The 20,454-nt window shown below is 41.7% G+C and overlaps 1 protein-coding gene across 1 annotated transcript in view; it reads right to left on the reverse strand.

Annotated features, from left to right (window-relative positions):
- Positions 1-20,454, reverse strand: part of CAMTA1 (calmodulin binding transcription activator 1) — a 1,308,299-nt gene that overhangs the window by 542,693 nt on the left and 745,152 nt on the right. The window lies entirely within an intron of this gene.

Here is a 20,454-nt window from a genome sequence, read left to right on the forward strand (position 1 = left end):
TCTCCCCTTGAAAACACCCCTAAACACTGAGAACAAAAGAAATACAAACTCTAGTTTTGATATCTAGAAAATATCTTTAATACATTATAATAGTATTTACTCTCACAATTCTATTCAACATTGTATGGAAATTGTAGCCAATGCAATAAGGCAAGTAAAAGTAATTAAAGGTATGTGAATTAGAAAGAAGAAATACAACTATTGTTATTTTCAGGTATCATTACCTATATAGACGATCCCAAGGAATCTACAAACACTCCTAGAATTGAATTGAGTTTAGCAAGGTCACAGGATACAGTGATCAATACATAGAAGTCAGTTGTATTCCTACATGCTTGCAATAAATTATTGAAAATTTAAAAATTTGTGCTATAGGGTAAAGCACTGGGTTGGTAGTTCAAACTCACCATCTGCTTCTCAGAAACCCTATACAGGGTCACTATGAGTCGGAACTGACTCAGGGCACTTAACAGCAACAATAGTGATAGCTCTAACAAAATAATTGTGAGATCTGTATGCTGAAAACTACAAAATGCTGATGAAAAATATCAAACAACATCTAAATAAATGGTGATGCACCATAATCATAGATTGGAATAGCAGTCGAATTCAAATTTTCACCAAAATGATCTATATATTTAGTGCAATAATAATCAAAGTACCAGTAGAATTTTTAATGGCTAAAGATACACTGATTTAAAATGTATATAGAAAGACAGAAAGGAAAAAGAACTAGAAAAATGAAAACAATTTTGAAAAAGAAAAAAAAAGTTGTAGAAATTACATTACATAAATTTAAGATTTTCTATAAAACTAGTATGGTGTTGTAGGATAATCACTAGACTACTAATCACAAGGTTGGCAGTTCAGACCCACAAGTCACTCCTTGGAAACCCTATCCAGGGTTGCTATGAGTCAGAAATGATTCAATGACAATTAACAGCAACAACATAAACCTAGAAGGATCCATAGGTGATTCAAACTCACCAGCAGCTCCACAGAAGAAAGATGTGGCACTCTGCTTTCATAAAGATTGTTGTTGTTAAGTGCTGTTGAGTCATTTCTGACTCACAGCGACCTTGTATAGGGTTTCTGAGGAGCAGCTGGTGAGCTTGAATCGCCAACCTTGCAGTTCAAACTGACCTTTCAGTCCAGTGCATTCACCTGCATTATAGTCCAGGAAACCCTATGGGGAAGTTCTACTCTGTCATACAGGGTTGCTATGAACTAGAATTGACTCAACAGCAAGATAATTTGTTTGGTTTTGGTATAAATCTACTATATTCAACAAGAGAGGCAATAGGGACATGAAAGACACATAGATCAATGGAACAGAAGAGGGAGTCCAGAAATAGACTTCATAAATATGGCCAATTGATTTTTTCCAAAGATATGAAATGACCTCTGGGGAGAAGACATAAATATTGGGGAGGGGTCGAAGTGGAAGGGAAACATATTATTCCTTCAACTTTTCATAGTAACAGTTTCAAAATATGCAAGCCATTTAATCCAAAACACTACTTCTAGAAATTTATCCTAAGAAAATAATCCAACAAGCACACAAAAACATGTGTACATGTACAAGGATGCTTACAGAACTACAGATAGAAAAATGTCTGGAAACAATGATCTGTAGGAGAACAATGAGGCTGTCTGCTCCCATATAGATTTATAGCCTTGGAGACCATGTTGGACAATTCTGCTCTGTCTGATAGGGTTGCTATGAGTTGGAATTAATTCTATGGCAGTAGGTTTGTGTTTTTGTTTTACTTTCCATACATTTTTTTCTATTATCTTCATTTTATAACAGACTAGGCTTGATATAAAATTAAGGCAATTAAGACATTTCTGTTTTGGAGATAACACAATGTCTCTTGAATTCAAACCTTGTGATCCTGAAGGTCACACTCTTTAACAGGGAAGAAAACACTTTAGCTATGATCTCAGCCATTAATTTTAAGCAGAAGACAGGAAGAAATCAATTAATAATAATGAGAGTTCTAATAGTTCACACTAAGTATTAAATTTGTGACCGTCACTATTCCAAATTCTCTACAATTAGTAGAGCTAGCTCCCAACAGCACCAAGAGGGAGGCAGTGGTACCACTCCCATTTGTTGTTGTTTTGTTGCTAGGTGCTGTAAAGCTGTTCTCAGCTCAGTGTACACAACAGAATATGGCCCAGTCCTGCACCATTTTCACAGTTATTCTTATGCTTGAATCCATTGTTGCAGCCACTGCGTCAATCCATCTAATTGGGGTCTTCCTTTTTTTTTTTTTTTGTTCATCCTCTGCTTTACCAAGCATGATGTTAGACATAAAGAGGTACAGAATTGGTTTATGTTTATTCTGTTCAAGCTGTCACCATACTTATTCAACCTGTATGCTGAGCAAATCAGAGGAGCTGGATTATATGAAGAAAAATGTGGCATCGGGATTGGAGGAAGACTCATTAACAATCTGCGATATGCAGATGACACAACCGTGCTTGCTGAAAGTGAAGCAGACTTAAAACATTTACTGATGAAGATCAAAGACCACAGCCTTTGGTATGGATTAATTCTCAATGTAAAGAAAACAAAAATCCTCACCATGGACCAATAAACAACATTCTTATCAACGGAGAAAAGAATTAAGTTGTCAAGGACTTCATTCTTCTTGGATCAACTATCAACACTCATGGAAGCAGCAGTCAAGAAATCAAATGACATAATGCATTAGGCAAATCTGCTGCACAAGAGCTTTATAAAGTGTTGAAGAGCAAATATGTCAGCTTGAGGACTAAGGTGCACCTGACCCAAGCCATGGTATTTTCAATAATCTCATATGCATGCAAAAGCTGGACAGTGATAGGGAAGACCATAGAAGAATTGATGCTTTTGAGTTTTGGTATTGGAAGAGAATATTGAAAGTGTCATGGGCTGCCAAAAGAACCAATAGATCCATTTGGAAGAAGTGCAGCCAGAGTGCTCCTTGGAGGCCAAGAGGGGCAAACTTCATCTCTCATACTTCAGACATATTGCCAGGAGGGACCAGTCACTGGAGAAGAATATCACATTTGGTAAGGTGGAAGGTCAGAGAAAAAAAGGAAGACCCCTAACAAGTGGCAGCATCGATGGACTCAAGCATGGCAACAGTAGTGAGGTTGGTCCAGGATTGGGCAGTGTTTTGTTCTGCTGTGCATAAGGTCACTATGAGTCAGTAGCAACTCAATGGCACCTAACAACAACAATAACACTCTGGATGCCTGTCCCTTTGACTTTCCTCAAACTTCACTGCCATTATTTTGTCCATTTCCCTAAACAGATGATATGTGAATTCAAAGACAACTCAACCATGGATTTCCAGCTTAGCACCTATCTGGAAAATGGGGGATTGAGTCCTGGTGTGGCACTGTATAATAAGCACTCGGCCCGCAATCAGTTTGAACTGCAAGATTGGCAGTGCAAATCCACCAGAAACCCTATACAGGGTTGCTATGGGTTGGAACCGACTCGACAGCACTTAGCAACAAAATAAAAAGAACAACAATTCAATCCATGTTCATTGGAAACATAAAAACAAACAAATAAATGAAAAGGCACCAATCAAAGAATCCCAGCACCTGAAAGGTATTATCCTCAAGGGTTCCACTCAAGATAACAGAACCCTGATAAGTAATTCTTAGGGTGAAGCAAGAACTTGGCTCTAACTAGGAGCCAGATGAGGTCCCCCAACTCCTCCTAATTTATGGCATCTGCATACAGAATTACAAATCTTATAACTGCAGATATTATAGGTACATATTTCATTACTCTGAGCATTGCATATTTATAATTTAGTGGTGTGTAAAAATTTATAAAGGCACAACTAGTGGTTGGTTAGTGACAGCGCCTGTGGAAACCCATATTCAGTGTATTTTTCATGTCACAGAAATCTGGCCTGGAACAGAATGCCACATGCATAAAAAAGGTGGAGAAAAGAGGGTAAATGGGCTATTGGCTTTATGGGGAAAACAAAACAAAACAAAACACTCTTAGATCCACAAAAGCTGTCGGTATGAGGTGGGCTGCTTCAGAATTGAAAAGTGAGGCCAGATTCAGGAGGGGGTGGAAAAAGTATCTCTCAATAAGCCAGATGCACACAAACCCAGCTTTAAAGAGAAAAGCTTCCTGATGTAGAATGAATAAGGCAAGAGCCACCCCTCCGCCCCAAGAGAAAGCAGTCAATGCTATTGCTGTATTGACAAATGCATAATTTTATCTTGCAGAAAACAAACAAATAAAAAACTTCCTTTGCCTTTCAAAAAGTAAGTCCTAAGATAACTTCCTTTCAAGGGCCAGAGTTCTAATCAAGTTTTTATTCATTGGTGGCTGCAGATGAGCCAAAGCAGGTCCTATAAATGTACCCTTGAAGCTATGGCTGGTCTCACAACTCTTCAGTTTTGTGTGCTGGAATCAGGGTTTTGAACTGGTTTGTTCTGGTTCAACCCCTTGCTGAGAACTTGCATTTATACTCCAGAAATAAAGAATCAGAACTTACATTTTAACAAGATCCCTATGTGATTCTTAACATATAGGTGTGCCTAAGAATCACCTGGAGGTCTTTAAGACTCACTGGGGATCTTGTTAAAATGTAGGTTCTGATTCCGAATATCTGGAGTGGAAAATCAAGCTCTCAGCAGCGGGCTGAACCAGAATGAACCAGTTCAAAGCCCTGGCTGGAATGTATCTAGCCTGCCTATGAAAGGAGAATAGCCAGCAGCATTTTGCAGAGCTCAGAAAAGTTTAGGTAATGAGGGTGCTGGCCTTGGTGCTGAAAGAGAAGAGCTATTTGCTGGGCAGCAGTGGTTGTTGGCTGCCCTTGAAGTGGGGGGCCAGAGGACATGGTGACTTTACAACAGACATTCCAGCATTCCCTTGGCCACCTGCCCAGGATGGACAATCTCAAACCCTCCAAAGATGAGAGTGCTTTGGCTTTCTCTGGCTGGTCCATATTATGGGGAAAGGTGAGTGGACATCCATGTTGTTGTGTGCTGCAGAGTTGGATCTGACTCATGGTGACCTGTACAGGGTTTCTGAGGAGCATTGGGTGGGTTTGAATTGTTGGTTCTGTGGTTAGAAATCCAGTGCTGATCCTATAGCATTACACCAGGACACCCATGTAGATGTTAAAATTTATTAGTGGACAAAGTAGGGGTTGCACAAGTCACCCCAGGAGCATTCAGGACCCAAAACTCTGCTTTAAAGGCTCAGAGGATACTCCTCAGGCTTGTTTGGTAAACTTTCCACAGAAACTGTTATGGATTTTCTCACCCCAAAATATGGGCTGAAATTCTAACCCCTGTACTTGTGTATGTAGTCCTGCTTGGAAGTAGGGTTTCCTTTCTTATGTTAATTAGATCATACATGAATATAGTTGGTTCTAGTGGTGTGGTAAGGAGCTCTGGTAGCGTAGTGGTTACAAATTGGGCTGCGAACCTTAAGGTCAGCAGTTCGAAACTACCAGCTGCTCCGCAAGAGAAATATGAGGCTTTCTGCTCCCATAAAGATTTACAGCCTCAGAAACCCTGTACAGGGTCGTTATGAGTCAGTTCTGACTCCATGGCACATAACCACCAATGGTGTGGTACTAGACAGCAAACCTACCAGTCGTTCCTAGACATCCTATACAAGGTCACTGAGTCAGAAGCAACTTGATGGCGCTTCACAACAATAACAACAACAACCCACAAGAAAGGAATTAAATAAACACACCGAGACCCTGACTTGGGCTTTTAGCCTCTAGAACTGTGCAAAAATAAATTTATGTGCTTTAAAGTTACCCACTTGCGGGTTTGTGTTACAGCAGCACCAGGAAGCTAAGACAGTTTCCAACAAGGGCTGGGAAGCAATAAGAACCCAAATGCAAAATCAAAATATTTAATAAACATAGTCATCTATTTTCACTTAGTACAATAATTAAAGCAGGACCATATATTTAAATGATCACCCGGAACAAGTCAAAGTACCCTACAAATCAAAAAAGAATAATTAAAACCTACACTTCTCGCAATACCGCAGAGTAAGGCAATTACAAGACACTTCTAATGAGCAATTTATGTAATTTAAAAAGTCAGACCCATAATAGGCAAAGAACATTTCAAATGAATTACTGCTGGGTGGCAGGGTGCACTTTGACCCTGCGTCTGACCTTAGCCCGTGTTGCCTCCTCATTCACCCACGTCTCATATTTCTGGGCTCACAGACAATGGCTATAGAAGATTTTCTGCATAAACCAGACAGCGACTCATATTTGAGAAGTACATTTAATCCTCACTTGCATAAAGGATGGTGGGTGATTGCTGCTAGAATCCAATGTGGGTGCTGTATCTCATCTATGATATGCAATTTAGAAGCTATATTCTAGTAAGAGAACTTTATGACTTGCTGTCATGATAAATAAAAGTTTATGGCATAATGGAATTAATATTTACTTTGAGTGCAACACAGACTATTCAAATAAAGTTACTCTGGAATCACTTTCAAGCAGGAGGGTTTGCAAACGTTTCACACTGACAGCAAAACTCACATTCACTTCCTCTCCTCACCCTCCAATTACCCACCACCTCTCAATTTTCTAGTTCAATCATTTCAATGAGACATCCCTAAACAGTTACTGTCATTAAATATGTTGATGCTAGATGCGATGTATTAAATGTGGAAGGTGTCTGTTGAGTTGGGCTGTCCAAGTAGGAGAGAAAAACGTGGAAAGGTTGAATCTGTGTATGGTTGGAAGGAGGTGTTGGAAGACTGAAAGCAGCTGACATGGAAGAAAAGAATATTTCCGAATCTCTATAATGCAGCTGTTTTCAGATGGACATCTGTGACTCATCAGATATTCTATCTGTTGCTTGAAAATGAAGGAAACAGTCTTACAAAACAATACAATCTCAAATCTAAACCACATAGTGGCTGCTTGATTCTAAAATGAATACACAACAAGCAATTTCCTTCCTTTATTCTCAATTATAATTTATTGAAGGTGCAGGGAGTAGTTATTCCTGATCTTAAGTGAATCAGAGCCATAGTGAGATTTACTATAAAGCTAGTGGAGTTTAAGTCTTTAGGGTCTCTCATGTGGCCCCTTCCAAGACTCTAGGGCTAATTTTGTATTCATAAATTTGTATTGCAGAACAAATAATCAGAGAATCTGGGTTATATGAAGAACACAGCACTAGGAGTGGAGGAAGGCTCTTCAACGACCTGTGATAAGCAGATAACACAACCTTGGTTGCTGAAAGTGAAAAGGACTTACTGATCAGGATCAATGAATACAGTCTTCAGTATGGATTACACCTCAGCATAAAGAAAATAAAAATCCTTATAACTGGACCAGTAATCAACATAACGATATGCAGAGAAGATATTGAAGTTGTCAAGGATTTCATTTTACTTGGATCCACAATCAATTACCATGGAAGCAGCAATCAATAAATCAAAAGATATATTGCATTGGGAAAATCTGCTGCAAAGACCTCTTTAAAGAGTTTAATAAGCAGAGCTGTCACTTGGAGGAGTAAAGTACACCTGACCCAAGCCTTGATATTTTTCAATAGCCTCAAACACATGGGAAAGTTGAGCAAAGACTAAGGAAGACTGGAGAAGAATTTATACCGTTGAATTATGATATTGGTAAAGAATATTGAATTATACCATAGACTGCCAGAAGAATGAACGAATCTGTCTTGGAGGAAGAACAGCCATAATGCTCTTTAGAAGAGAGGATACCAAGACAAACTTCGTGTACTTTTGATATGTTATTAGGAGGGACCAGTGCCTGGGAAAGAACATTATGCTTGAAAAAGCAGAAGGTCAGTATAAAAGAGAAAACCCCTCAGTGAGATGGACAGAAAGAGTGGCTGCAACAATAGTGTCAGGCATAGCAATGACGGTGAGGATCGTGTGGCATCAGGCAGTGTTTTGTTGTACATAGAGTTGCTAAGAGTTGGAATTGATACAACCTAACAATGAGAACAAGTTTGTATTCTTTATTCTTATGGAGAGTCTCTAGATGGTAGAAATGATGAACATGCTCAGATCTAACCAAAAGTTGAGTGCACTCAGAAGAAAGGAAGGAAGGAAAGAAAGCAGGCAGGCCAGTCAGCCTGCCTGGACATTGAAAAATCAACTATATATCCCTGATTTTGAAAAATTAGTCATTGAAAGCTCTATGGAACATAGTTGTACTCTGACACACATAGGGCTTCCATGAGATCATGTTGAATCAGTGTCGACTAGTTTACTTAGGAAGGCAGTAGTGGCTCAGTGGTAGAATTCTTGCTTTCCTTATGGAAACCTGGGCTCTGTTTCTGACCAATGAGCCTCACACATAGTCCCCGCTGTCTGTCACTGAAGGCTGACACGTTGCTGTGATGCTAAACAGGTTCCAGTGAAACTTCCAGATGGGGACCGACCTCAGAAAATCAGCTAGTGAAAACCTTATAGTTCACAATAGCTCAACCCACAGCACTGGGTTGGTCAGTGTTTTGTTCCATTGTGTGATAGTAGCCATGAGTCAGGGGTTGACTCAAGGTCATCTGACAAATAAGTTTTTATGGAGACACTCAAATTCTCTCAGCTTCAGGTCTCATAAAATTCGAATCTGCTCCTGATCAGAAATCAACATGTATTTCATAACCTAACCTAACCAATGAGAGAGGCCTGGAATTCTGGCCCAACCTAGAGTTGCAGTCACACCTTCTTGTGGCTGGTCTTGTCATGTGACTATGTGTGTGTGGTTGTCATGTCATGGGCTGAGAGTGACCCCATGGTCACATAGGAGATGAAGATGAAGGTTCCAGGAGACTGAGACATGGTGACCAGTTTCTGACTCAGGAGAGCTGCTGGCTCAGGGCAAAGCTGGAAGCTCTCCAAGTCTGAGTCATGCAGAGGCAAGAGACAAATTGCCTAGACTCTGAACAAATGAGAGCATTCTGGAGGAAGCATGGATTTGTGGCTGGGGTTGGTCCCTCCCCTCTTTATTCACTTATTTCATATGGAGTGAGACCCAGAACTGCTCTAGAGGAGAAGTTCTGCTGATGACACCATCTGCAGGGTCAAAGGTTAAGGTATTACTCAGGGTCTAAGATGATTTTTATAATATTTTTAGACTCATTAAGTGCCTTTCAAGGAACTCTGGTAGCGTAGTGGTTATGAACAGGTTGCTAACCTCAAGGTCAGCAGTTCAAAACTACCAGCTGTTCCAAGGGATAAAGTTGAGGCTTTCTGCTCCTGTAAAGATTTACAGCCTCGGAAACCCTGTGCAGGGTCGCTATGAGTCGGAACCAACTCCATGGCACATAACCACTACCACCACCAAGTGTCTTTCAAGAAATCAAGTTATTGCTTCATATATTATTTTACTACAAAGTGATATCATCCTTGGAAATGACATTCTAATAGACTTTAGTGACTCTTTGGGCAGGGAACTCAGGCTTCGTCATCTCCAGCCCATATCTCAGATCACAAAATCGGTGAAGACTTAAAAGGTGAGAAACTAGGATCAGAGAGGACAAGGCCGTGTCAGTGAGAGGCAGGATGCAGGTTCAACATGTCAGACTCCATCACCTTATCGCTTTTGTTAAAGCATGTGATCGAGAAGGAATAAGTCCAGCAACCTGGAGCTTTCTTGACAGTGGTAGAGGGTAGAAGGCTGGATGAAATCCTCACTTCTCAGGGCTGCCTAGTCTTGGCAGCACTGGGGACAAAATCACCCGTCTCTATGAAATGGTTTCCTAGTGCATTCCTAGAACCCCACATCAGGAATTTGGAGGTGCCAGAACCTAAGCTGTCTTGTTATTGTTGTTGTTAAGTGCCGTAGAGTTGGTTCTGACTCATAGAGATCCTGCATAGGATTTCCAAGGAGTGGCTGGTGAGCTTGAACCATGACCTTGTGGTTCAAACTGACCTTGTGGTCCAGTGTTTTATTGCACAGCTCCAAGCCAAAACTTCTAGGCTGTTTTAGGTGCTTAATAAAAGTTCGAAGGATAAACAAATTAGTATCTACTCCACCATCTATCTGTTTGTCAGTTTGTTTTACTGTGTGGGCTTGCATGTTGCTGATGTTGTAAGTTGTACCACTAGTGTATCAAATATATCAGCAGGATCATCCATACTGGGCAAGTTTCAGTGGAGCGTCCAGATTTATAGCAGGAAAAAGGGTCTAGCAACTTCCTTCTGAAAATCAGACAACGAAAAGCCTATAGATCCCAATAGAATACCGTCTAATATAGTGCTGGGAAATGAGCTCCCTTGGTTGGAAGGCACATAAACTGCACAGTGCCTGTGATGGTGGCTTCCAGCATACTAATGACTGAGAAGATGGCACCGGACTGGGTAATGCTTTCTTCTGTTGTACATGGGCTTGCCATGGGTTGGAGCCAACTCGGCAACTAACAACACCAACAATGAGGTATCTATTAGAGAATATATTCATAAATAAATAAAGACAAGATTTCTCTAGACAGAAGCAATGACATTCTAATAGACTTTAGTGACATAAGGCCATTTGAGAACAAAACTAGAATTTCCATCATAGAAACTGACTAGACTTCCAAGTCTGTAGATGGGAAAATGTACCTGTGTGAATCGACTCCCAGGAGAGAGAGCTACATGCACGGTTCATTTCACTACTCATTTAGAGAGAAGGTAATCGCTGTCCCTCAGAGCAGAAAAGATGGTCATGGGCACCCCAGGAGGGCCTGGGCAGGATCTGCCAGTGGCTTTTCTGAAGTAGTAAAGTATCTTTGACATAAGGAAGATGGGAAATGCCCTGCACATGAACACCCTGGGGAGACCACACATCTCTGAAGAAGTCCCTACTGTTGTACTCAGGTAAATCTGTGCATACATTTTCCCATCTATGTGTTTTCCCTGGGTGTTGGGCCTGTACCTCCCTCAGAAAGTCCATCCTAGTGTTCAGCTCTGTGGCTGTCTGTCCAGAGGATTCCCATTGAATCTTCCCTAAGAATCCTTCCCTGGGAGTCCCCTAAAAATGCAACTGAAAAGTCTTTATAATGGCCCTTGTTTATTTCAGATTACAAATGGTCTGACTTGACTTTATTTCAACCCGAACAATTGCAGTGTATTACACTACACAAACACACAAAACTATCACTGATAAGCGTGATTGATCTGGTACAGCAAGTGGGAAGAAAGACTAAAAATTAAATCAAAGGGACTTGGCTTCTAGCCATGATGAAGTGCTAGTATGGACTTGTTCTCCTGCTGTAAACAACTATCATACCAAACAAAGATATCCAAGTCTGTTGTTTTCAGGCATTGGACAAGAGGCAGTTCAGGACTGTGGTTCTGTGAGATAAAAAACATGAGGGAGCCCCATATGTGAAGCTGATCTCTGGACTATAGTGTGGAGTCATGGGACCCAAGATGAGTACTATAGTCTCACAGAACAGAGAAGCAAAAATCACAGTTTGGGGCAGCTAAAGCAGCTAAAACTTTCAGAGTAGAATTCTAGAGAGAAGGAACTGTGTAGAAAGAAGACCCCAAAAGTATGACAGGAAGTTCTTTGCAGGTTTTTGACTGAGGGTAAATCTAACTCTTAAAGTGTTGAAGAGCAAAGATGTCAGCTTGAGGACTAAGGTGCGCCTGACCCAAGTCATGGTATTTTCAATAACCTCATATGCATGCGAAAGCTGGACAATGAATAAGGAAGACCATAGAAGAATTGATGCTTTTGAGTTATGGTGTTGGAGGAGAATATTGAAAGTACTGTGGGCTGCCAAAAGAACAAACATCCGTGTTAGAAAAAGTGCAGCCAGAGTGATCCTTGGAGGCCAGGATGACCAAAACTTCGTCTCTTATGCTTCAGACATATTGTCAGGAGGGACCAGTGCCTGGAGAAGGACATCATGCATGGTAAAGTGGAGGGTTGGAGAAAAAGAGGAAGACTCCCAATGAGATGGATTGGCACAGAGACAGCTGCAATGGGCTCAAACATAGTAACGATTGTCGCAGGACCTGGTAGTGTTTCGTTCTGTTTTGCATAAGGTCACTGTGAGTTGGTACTGACTGGAAACATCTAACAGCAACAACTATCTTTATGAGAGCAAATTGCCAGGTCTTTTTCACAGAGAGCTATTAGGTGAGTTAGAACTGCCAAGCTTTTGATTAGCAGCTGTAATTGTGAACTAATTACTTGATCTCTCTGTGCCTCAGTTACCATCTATAACGTGGAGTTTCTGATAGCAACTATCTCATAAGACTGTTACAAAGACTGAGTTAGGGATCCCATCATACCTCTGTTTTCTCTGCCCTTTTAATTTGCTTGCTCTGATTAGGCAAGCTGCCTTGTTGAAGGGAGAGACCCATGTGGCAAGGAACTGAGGGTGGCATCTGGCCAATAGCTAACAAAGAACTGAGGTCATCAGTTCAATAATCTGTGAAGAACTGAGATGACCAGTCCCTGGCCAACACTTTCATTGCAGCCTGTGGGAGATGTGGAGCTGGCGGACCCAGCTAAGCCCTGGCTAGATCACTGACCTACAGCAAGAGACCATAAATATGTTCTCTTTTAACCCACTAAATTTTGGAGTAATTTATTACACAAAGACATGACTCATACACCTGCGTCACTTGCTTGGTGGCACTAATCACCCCCTGACATTATATTTGTTTCTTGTCAGTCTCCTGCAAAGTAGACTACATGTTATTGTGAGGTGCCATCAAGTCCGTTCTGATAAGTTATAGGAACTTTATGTATAACAGAATAAAGCTCTGCTCAATCCTGCACCACATTCACATTGTTGCATGTTTGAACCTATTGTTACAGCCACTGTTAATCATCTTATTCGGGGGTCTTCCTGTTTTTGTGCTGACCGTCTACTTTACCAAGCATTCAAGCATGATGTCCTTCTCCAGGTTACATGACATTATGGATATAGTCTGTCTTCTTCATTCTGAATCCCCAGGAACTATAATAGTACTATGGCAACGCTTAATAAATATTTGTCAAATGGATGGATAAATATCATAGAGTGAGCAATTTCCCATGTGGCCATGCAATATTGAACACCTGGGAGTAATTTGGAATAAACTCTTTAAAATATACTCCCCAACTCACACTATCATCAGCCAGCCAATCAGCCAGCTAGATGACTCATAGCGACCCTGTATAGGGTTTCCGAGGAGCAGCTAGTGAGCCTGAACTGCTTACCTTGCGGTTCAAACCGACCTTGCAGTCCAGCGCATTAACTCACAGTGACTCACCAGGACTAGATGCTAGAAATCTGCTAAATGCTACTGTTCAAACCAAAAGGAAACTTAAAACTCAAGAGTTACAATCTAGCTGAATGGGGGGGGGGGGGCGGAGGGGGGCGGAGCAGCTCATGAAAATGAGTAGAGAATATTGTTCTCAACCCTGGGCACTGATGAGAAGATTGTAAATGGAGATGCAATGCAAGAGACAGGACTGAAATTGGTCCCTTAATGAAAATAATGTCTAGCGAGTCCCTGAGCATGGGCCATGTGCCAGGCACAGGTTTCATTTGCACCTTCAAGTCCCTGTGCAGCAAATGCCATTGTTGTTTCTGGGTGCTGTAGACTGGGCTCTGATTCATAGCTACGTCATGTGACAGAGTAGAACTGATCCATCAGGTTTCCTTGACTAATCTTTAAGGAAGCAGATCACCAGGTCTTTCTTGTGCAAAGCTGCTAGGTGGGTTTGAACTGCTAACCTTTTGATTAGCAGCTGAGTGCTTGACCATTGTGCCATCAGGGCCCCTTCAGGTGTCATTATGATCACTGTTTTACATATGAGAATACTGGAGCATAAAGGGGTGAATCAGTACTATGGTCCCACAACGGGTGTATGTGGAACAGTACTGGAACCAGAACCAGTACTCCCAGAGCCCTGCAGATGATTATCTGGGCAGCAAAGAGGAGCGGAGCATTCCTTCCAGAGTTTTTAGGGGTGAGAGTGGAGGAAAGTAGACATCGGAATGGTCTTAGAGACTAGATTGAGTTCAGAGAGGAGTTTTGGGAAAAACGGAAGAGTACTTTGAAGAGTTGGGGACTGAACTGGTGTCCTGGGTCTTCTGTAACAAAATATTACAAGTGGGTGACTTATAAGAATTGGAAGTGACTGTCTCTGGGGGTCAGAAGTCCCAAATTAAGAAGTTGGCCCTGTTGATTTCCTCTGAGGGTTCTGAGGGAGAATTTGTCCCCTGCCTCTCTCCTGGCTTCCGGCAACTCTGTATTCCTTGATTTGCAGCTACGGTCTCAAACGGTATCTTTTGCCTGTCTCTCTTCCCACCTTTTACAAGGGCACCAGACAAATAGGATAAGGATCCACCCTCCCCATCCTACCAATAGGTCACATATTGGTATTGTTGTAGATGTGGTTAAGTGCTGTCAAGTTGGTGCCAACTCATAGCGACCCTGTATAGGGTTTCCAAGGAGTAGCCAGTGGGTTTGAACCATCAACCTTGTGGTTAGCATTCCAGTGCTTATCCTACAGCGCTACATCAGGTATAGCCTCATGTTAACCTAGCTGCTAACATCTTCAAAGACTGTATTTCCAAACAGGGTTACATTCACAGGAACAAGAGTTAAGACTTCAACATATCTTTGTGTGTGACATAATTCACCCCTAAATAGGGACACACCTATGATCAAGATCCTTGACCTTAGATGTCATCTGTTGAAGAGCTCAGGGGAGAGTCCCTGACCAGTAATGTCATCCTGAACAGGACTGGCCTCACCAATAGGCAAGGACAAATTACCAAACCAGCAACGTTAAGTACATACTTAGTTGTTGCCAAGTGCTGGTGAGTCAATTTTGATTCATAGCAGCCCTGTATAGGGTTTTCAAGGAGCTGCTGGTGGGTTTGAACTGATGACCTTGTGGGTAATGTTATTGTTATTAAGTGCTTTTGAGTTGATTCTGACCCATAGTGACCCTATATAGGGTTTCCAAGGAGCAGTTGGGGAGCTTGAACCACCGACCTTGCAGTTCAAATGACTTTGCAGTCTGACGCATTAACCCACAGCACCACACCAGGACTCATAGTCCAGTACTTATCTTATAGCACCAGGTAAAATAGGGGCACTGGTCATCCAAAGCACAGACCCATAGATTATAAGTGGGCAGGACACAAGCACCACAGTAGAAGGGAACTGGCAGGGCAGTAAATGAAACGGATACAAGCTCCAGACTATGAGAACATGCCAGCTGGAGCTAAAGTTCACACAACAGGGTCACAGGGCACCCACGTTAAAGCAATGAGGATTCTACCACTTCAACCACTATTGAGAAATGTCTCCTATGGCCCCCTTCCATGAAATTGAAACTCCTGTTCTCGGTGAGTGTCTTGCGAAGTATATTATTTCTCTCTAACAAACAAGGGGTGGACTGTCAAGTCTAATGCTATCTAAAAAGAAAATACGTATTATTTTTTGCTCAATAAAGTTTTTTTTCATGACATTTTTTTCATTTGCTCATTTATAATGATAAGATTTATTATGAAACAAGCATGAAATTTGGAAATTATGAGCCATTTAAAGCAAAACTGGTGAAAGTCAAGTTTTCCTTGTGGGAGATCAACTAAATGTTACATGGATCGGCAAAACGACTAAATGCACTGACTCATTTTCTTTGGAATACTTCTTTGAATATAATTTTTATAGAAGATATATATATATATATTAAAAATCTCAGTTACCCATATCTACTAAAACTGTTATAATCCAATTAATCTCGTTTTGCTATAATGGCATATGCCACTTTTGTATTTAATCATTAACATTATAGTCACATTTAAAAAGATGTTATATCATAGCTAGCAAAGACACCCACATATGCAGATATATATATATAGAGAGAGCACTGGTAGCATAATGGTTACAAGTCAGGCTGCGAACCTCAAGGTCAGCAGTTTGAAACCACCAGCTGTTCCAGAAAGATAAGGTTTTCTGCTCCTGTAAATATTTACAGCCTCAGAAACCCTGTACAGGGCCTCTATGAGTTGGAACCGACTCCATGGCATACCATCACCATATACATGTATGTATATATATATACATATACATATATACATATACACATAGGGCCTTCCCATGTTAATCCAGCCCATGCTACAGACTGAGAGAGTCCATATGACAACCACAACAAGTGAGTCTTCTCTTGAATCCAAGTCACAGACAAGTGGATAAAAAACACATTAACTAATGTTCAATAAGAAATCACTATTTCAGATTATTCAGTTAGTATGCTGAGCAAATGATATGAAAAGTTGGACTATATGAAGAAGAATGTGGCATCAGGATGGGAAGAAGACTCAATAGTACCTTGTGATATGCAGATGATACAACCTTGCTTGCTAGAAGCAAAGAGGACTTCAAATACTAATGAAGATCAAAGACTTCACTATGGATTGCATCTCAATGTAAAGAAAACAAAAATCCTCACAATTAAACCAATAAAGGTTGAAGTTGTCAAGGACTTCATTTTGCTTGGATCTACAATAAACACTCGGAAGCAGCTGTCAAGAAATTAAATGTGGGTTGCATTAGGTAAATCTTCTGAACAAGATCTCTTTAAAGTGTTCAAGAGCAAAGAGGTCAGTTTGAGGACTAAGGTGTGCTTGACACAAACAATGACATTTTCAATTGCCTCATATGTATGTGAAAGCTGTACAATGAATAAGGAAGACCACAGAAGAAGTGATGCATTTGTGTTATGGTGTTGGAGAATATTAAAAGTACCATGGACTACCAGAGGAAGAACAAACAAATCCGTTGTAAGCAGCATAGCCAGAATGTTCATTAGAAGTGAGAATGCTGAGACTTCATCTCAGACATATTATCAGGAGGGACCAGTCCCTAAAAAGGATAGCATTCTTGGTAAAGTGGAGGGTAAGGGAAGTAGAGGAAGACCCCCAATTAGATGGACTGACACAGTGGCAGCAGCAATGGATTTAAATACAGAAAAGTTGTGAGGACTTGTGCAGAACTAGGAAGTGTTTTGTTTTATTGTACGTGGGGTCTCTATGGATTAGAACCAACTTGATGGGACTAAACAACAATAACAATTCTAGGGTCATGGAAGTTGTGTCATTTAGAACATTCTCTCTGGGAAGTCAAATGGGAGGTTGAACAAATAGGTAGGTTTAAGGCTTGGGGCAGGTATGGCCTGGTAGCTATCTCTCTATGGGGAGTCGGGGTGTCTCAGCTCAGAACCACATGCATGTGACTGACCAAGGCTGCCTTTCCCTGGATGCTGCTGCTCTGGGATCCTCCCTTCTCCCATGGACCTCTTCTACCAGGTATAATGGAGTCTTGTGGCTGAAAACCATGACCGAAATAGTGACTTCAGATCTCTGAGGTCCCACATGAACATTTACAGAGAATGTCCCCTCCTGCCAATCTTGGAAGAACTCAACACTGCCCTTTGAATACTGACCCTCACCACCTGACAATCAGGGGAGGGAGTCAACAATGGCTGAGCAGAGCAGTCCCACCCTCATCTGCCTTCTCCTCTCCTATTCTTCCTCCCAGTTCCGGGTGCCCAACCATTTGTGCTCCTAGCCGAAGCTGGCTCTGGGGTGACCTTGCTTAAAGACCCTTCTCGAGTTGCCTGGATTAACTGATGCCATCTGCACAGACACTTAGACACTAGGTATGCCTGGATTACTCTGGGCTCAAGATTCCACTGCAATTTCTCCTAGGAAAATTCCTGCCAATTATTCTTCCAGGCTTTATCAGGTGGGAAGCTGGAGGCTGCTAGCATGGAGCAGGATGAGGATTACAAGTCAAATGCTCATTACCCATAAACTCCTGCAGGGCCCCAGCGAGACTCCAGGAGGTGCTCCTGAGTCATTAGAGGAAGCGAGGGGCACACCCAAGGTCAGGATCTGGGCCTCTTTCTATAATAACTTGATAAGAAGCTAACAAAACACTCTTGTCCTCAATCTCAAGGGAGACCCCCCCAATAACTGGAAGCTTTAGACTGGGGTCATTCATATTTAATCTCCCCAGAGAGTCCTTAGTGGGGTGTACCTATTTCCACTATCTCTTTTCCAATCTTATCGAACACAGATCATTTCACTTGTAACAGATGGAACCAGACCCTGAAATAGGAAAGCTGTGGTGAGAAATAAATCTCCCAGTGATTGGCCAGGAAGCAAATGACAAACACACACAAACAAGGAGTCCATGCAGGATCACACACAGCCTGGTCCTCCAGCCACAGCATTCTGTGGCCTCCATCGACTGGGTCATCGCAACTCTGCCATCTTGGCTGCCAAGCAATCAAATTGGCTTTGCTCATGTGGTGCCCTGGAGAAATGCCAGCCCCATAATGGTTTCCAGGTGCAGAGATGAGTCTCTCAGCCTGTTGCCTGCCAATCCATATCATCCCATCGCAGTGGGCCTCAGAACAGCTTCTGAGGTGGGGACCTCCCATCTTGGGACAAGCTGCAGTGGACTGGAGAGTGTTCCCCAAAAGCCATGTCCTCCCATGTCATGGGTTGAATCATGTTCCTCCCAACGAGTTCTCACCACTGGTACCTGTGAATGTGACCTTGTTTGGAAATAGGGTCTTTGAAGATGTTATCAGTTAGGTAGGGAATCCTGGTTGCACAATGCTTAAGTGCTCAGTTGATAACAAATACATTGGTGGTTCAAAACACCCAGTGGTTTTGTGGAAGAAAAGACTTGGTGATTTACTTCCATAAAGATTATAGCCAAGAAAACTTGACTGTTTTACTACTCTGTCATATAGGATGACAATGAGTGGGAATCAACTTGATGGCACCCAAAAAAACATCAGTCAATGTGAGGTCATACCAGAGTAGGATGGGTCCTAATACCATCTGAGTAGAGTCCTCAGAAAAGAGAAGAGAGACAGAGGAAGGATGCCTTGTGTTATGTGATACTACAGCTGCAAGCCAAGAAATGCCTTGTTGTTGTTGTTAGGTGCCATCGAGTCGGTACCAACTCACAGCGACCTTATGCACAGCAGAACGAAACACTGCCCGATCCTTGACCAACCTCACAACTGTTGTCACGCTTGAGTGTATTGATGCTGCCACTTGGCCAATACATATCGTTGGGGGTCTTCCTCTTTTTCTCTGACCCTCCACCTTACCAAACATGATATCCTTCTCCAGAGACTGGTCCTCCCTGACAATATGTCATAAATATGAGAGATGAAGTTTGGCCATCTTGGCCTCCAAGGAGCACTCTGGCTGCACTTCTTCCAAAACGGATCTATTGGTTCTTTTGGCAACCCATGGCACTAGAGCCACAAAAACTAGGAGAGAGGGAGGGAATAGATTCTCATTCAAAGACTCAGGAAGAATCAATCAGCCATTGCTCTGATTTCACAATCAGCCTCCAGCATGGTGAGACAATATATTTATATTGTTTAAAGTCATCCACCTTCATCATAACATATTTGACTTATGATGACATGCACTTAGGACCCCCTGGGCTTTTGTTTTGTTTTTGCACATTTTATCATTAGTCATATGCTGTTTTTGTTTTAAGTGTTGAGTTGGTTTCGACTCATAGAGACCCTGTATAGGGTTTCCAAAGAGCAGGTGGTGGGTTTAACTGCTGACCTTGTGGTTTGCAGTTCAATGCTGAGTCTACAGTGCCACACCGTGAGTCATTAGTAATGTGTACTACATATTATGTTGCAGAGTGTAATTTGCTGATGTTATCATTCTCATGCCAACCCCAAAAATAAATAAAGGTCAAATTTATAAAGATGCTGATACTAAAAGGTGATTAATAATGAAAACTGGAAGGAAAAACAAAAGAGGTATTTAGCTTAAGTAAGAACCCACTTATGACCAACTTATGGAGTTGTTGGAGGGACTGCCTGTATTTTGTTAAGGCAGCCCTAGGGAAACGAACATAATTAAAGTAAGGATAAAGATGGAATCATACTGGATTAGTCTGTGTTTTTAGGTATCATTGAGGCAGACCCTAGGAGCAAAAGAATGAAACAATGCCTAGTCCTGCTTCATCCTCACAACCTTTTCTATGCCCACTGTTGCAGCCACTGTGCCAATCTATGTCACTTGAGGCCCTTCCTTTTTTTTCCAAGACTTTACCAGCCGTGTGTCTTTCTCCAAAGAATGGTTCCTTCTGATAACATATCCAAAGTATGTGAAATGAAGTCTTGTCATCCTCAAGTCTAAGGAAGATTCTGAATATACTTCTTCATGACAGATTTGCTTGTTCTCTGGCAGTCCATGTTGTTGTTGTTGTTGTGTGCTGTGGAGTCGGTTCTGACTCATAGCGACCCTGTATAGGGTTTCCGAGGCTGTAAATTTTTACGGGAGCAGAAAGCCTCATCTTTCTCTTGCGGATCAGCTGGTAGTTTCAAACTGCTGACCTTGAGATTTGCAGCCCGATTTGTAACCACTATGCTACCTGGCAGTCCATGTTGTTGTTGTTGTCAGATGCCA

Source organism: Chrysochloris asiatica, unplaced genomic scaffold (genome assembly GCF_000296735.1).
Source record: "Chrysochloris asiatica unplaced genomic scaffold, ChrAsi1.0 scaffold00223, whole genome shotgun sequence".
NCBI classification, from domain to species: domain Eukaryota; kingdom Metazoa; phylum Chordata; class Mammalia; order Afrosoricida; family Chrysochloridae; genus Chrysochloris; species Chrysochloris asiatica.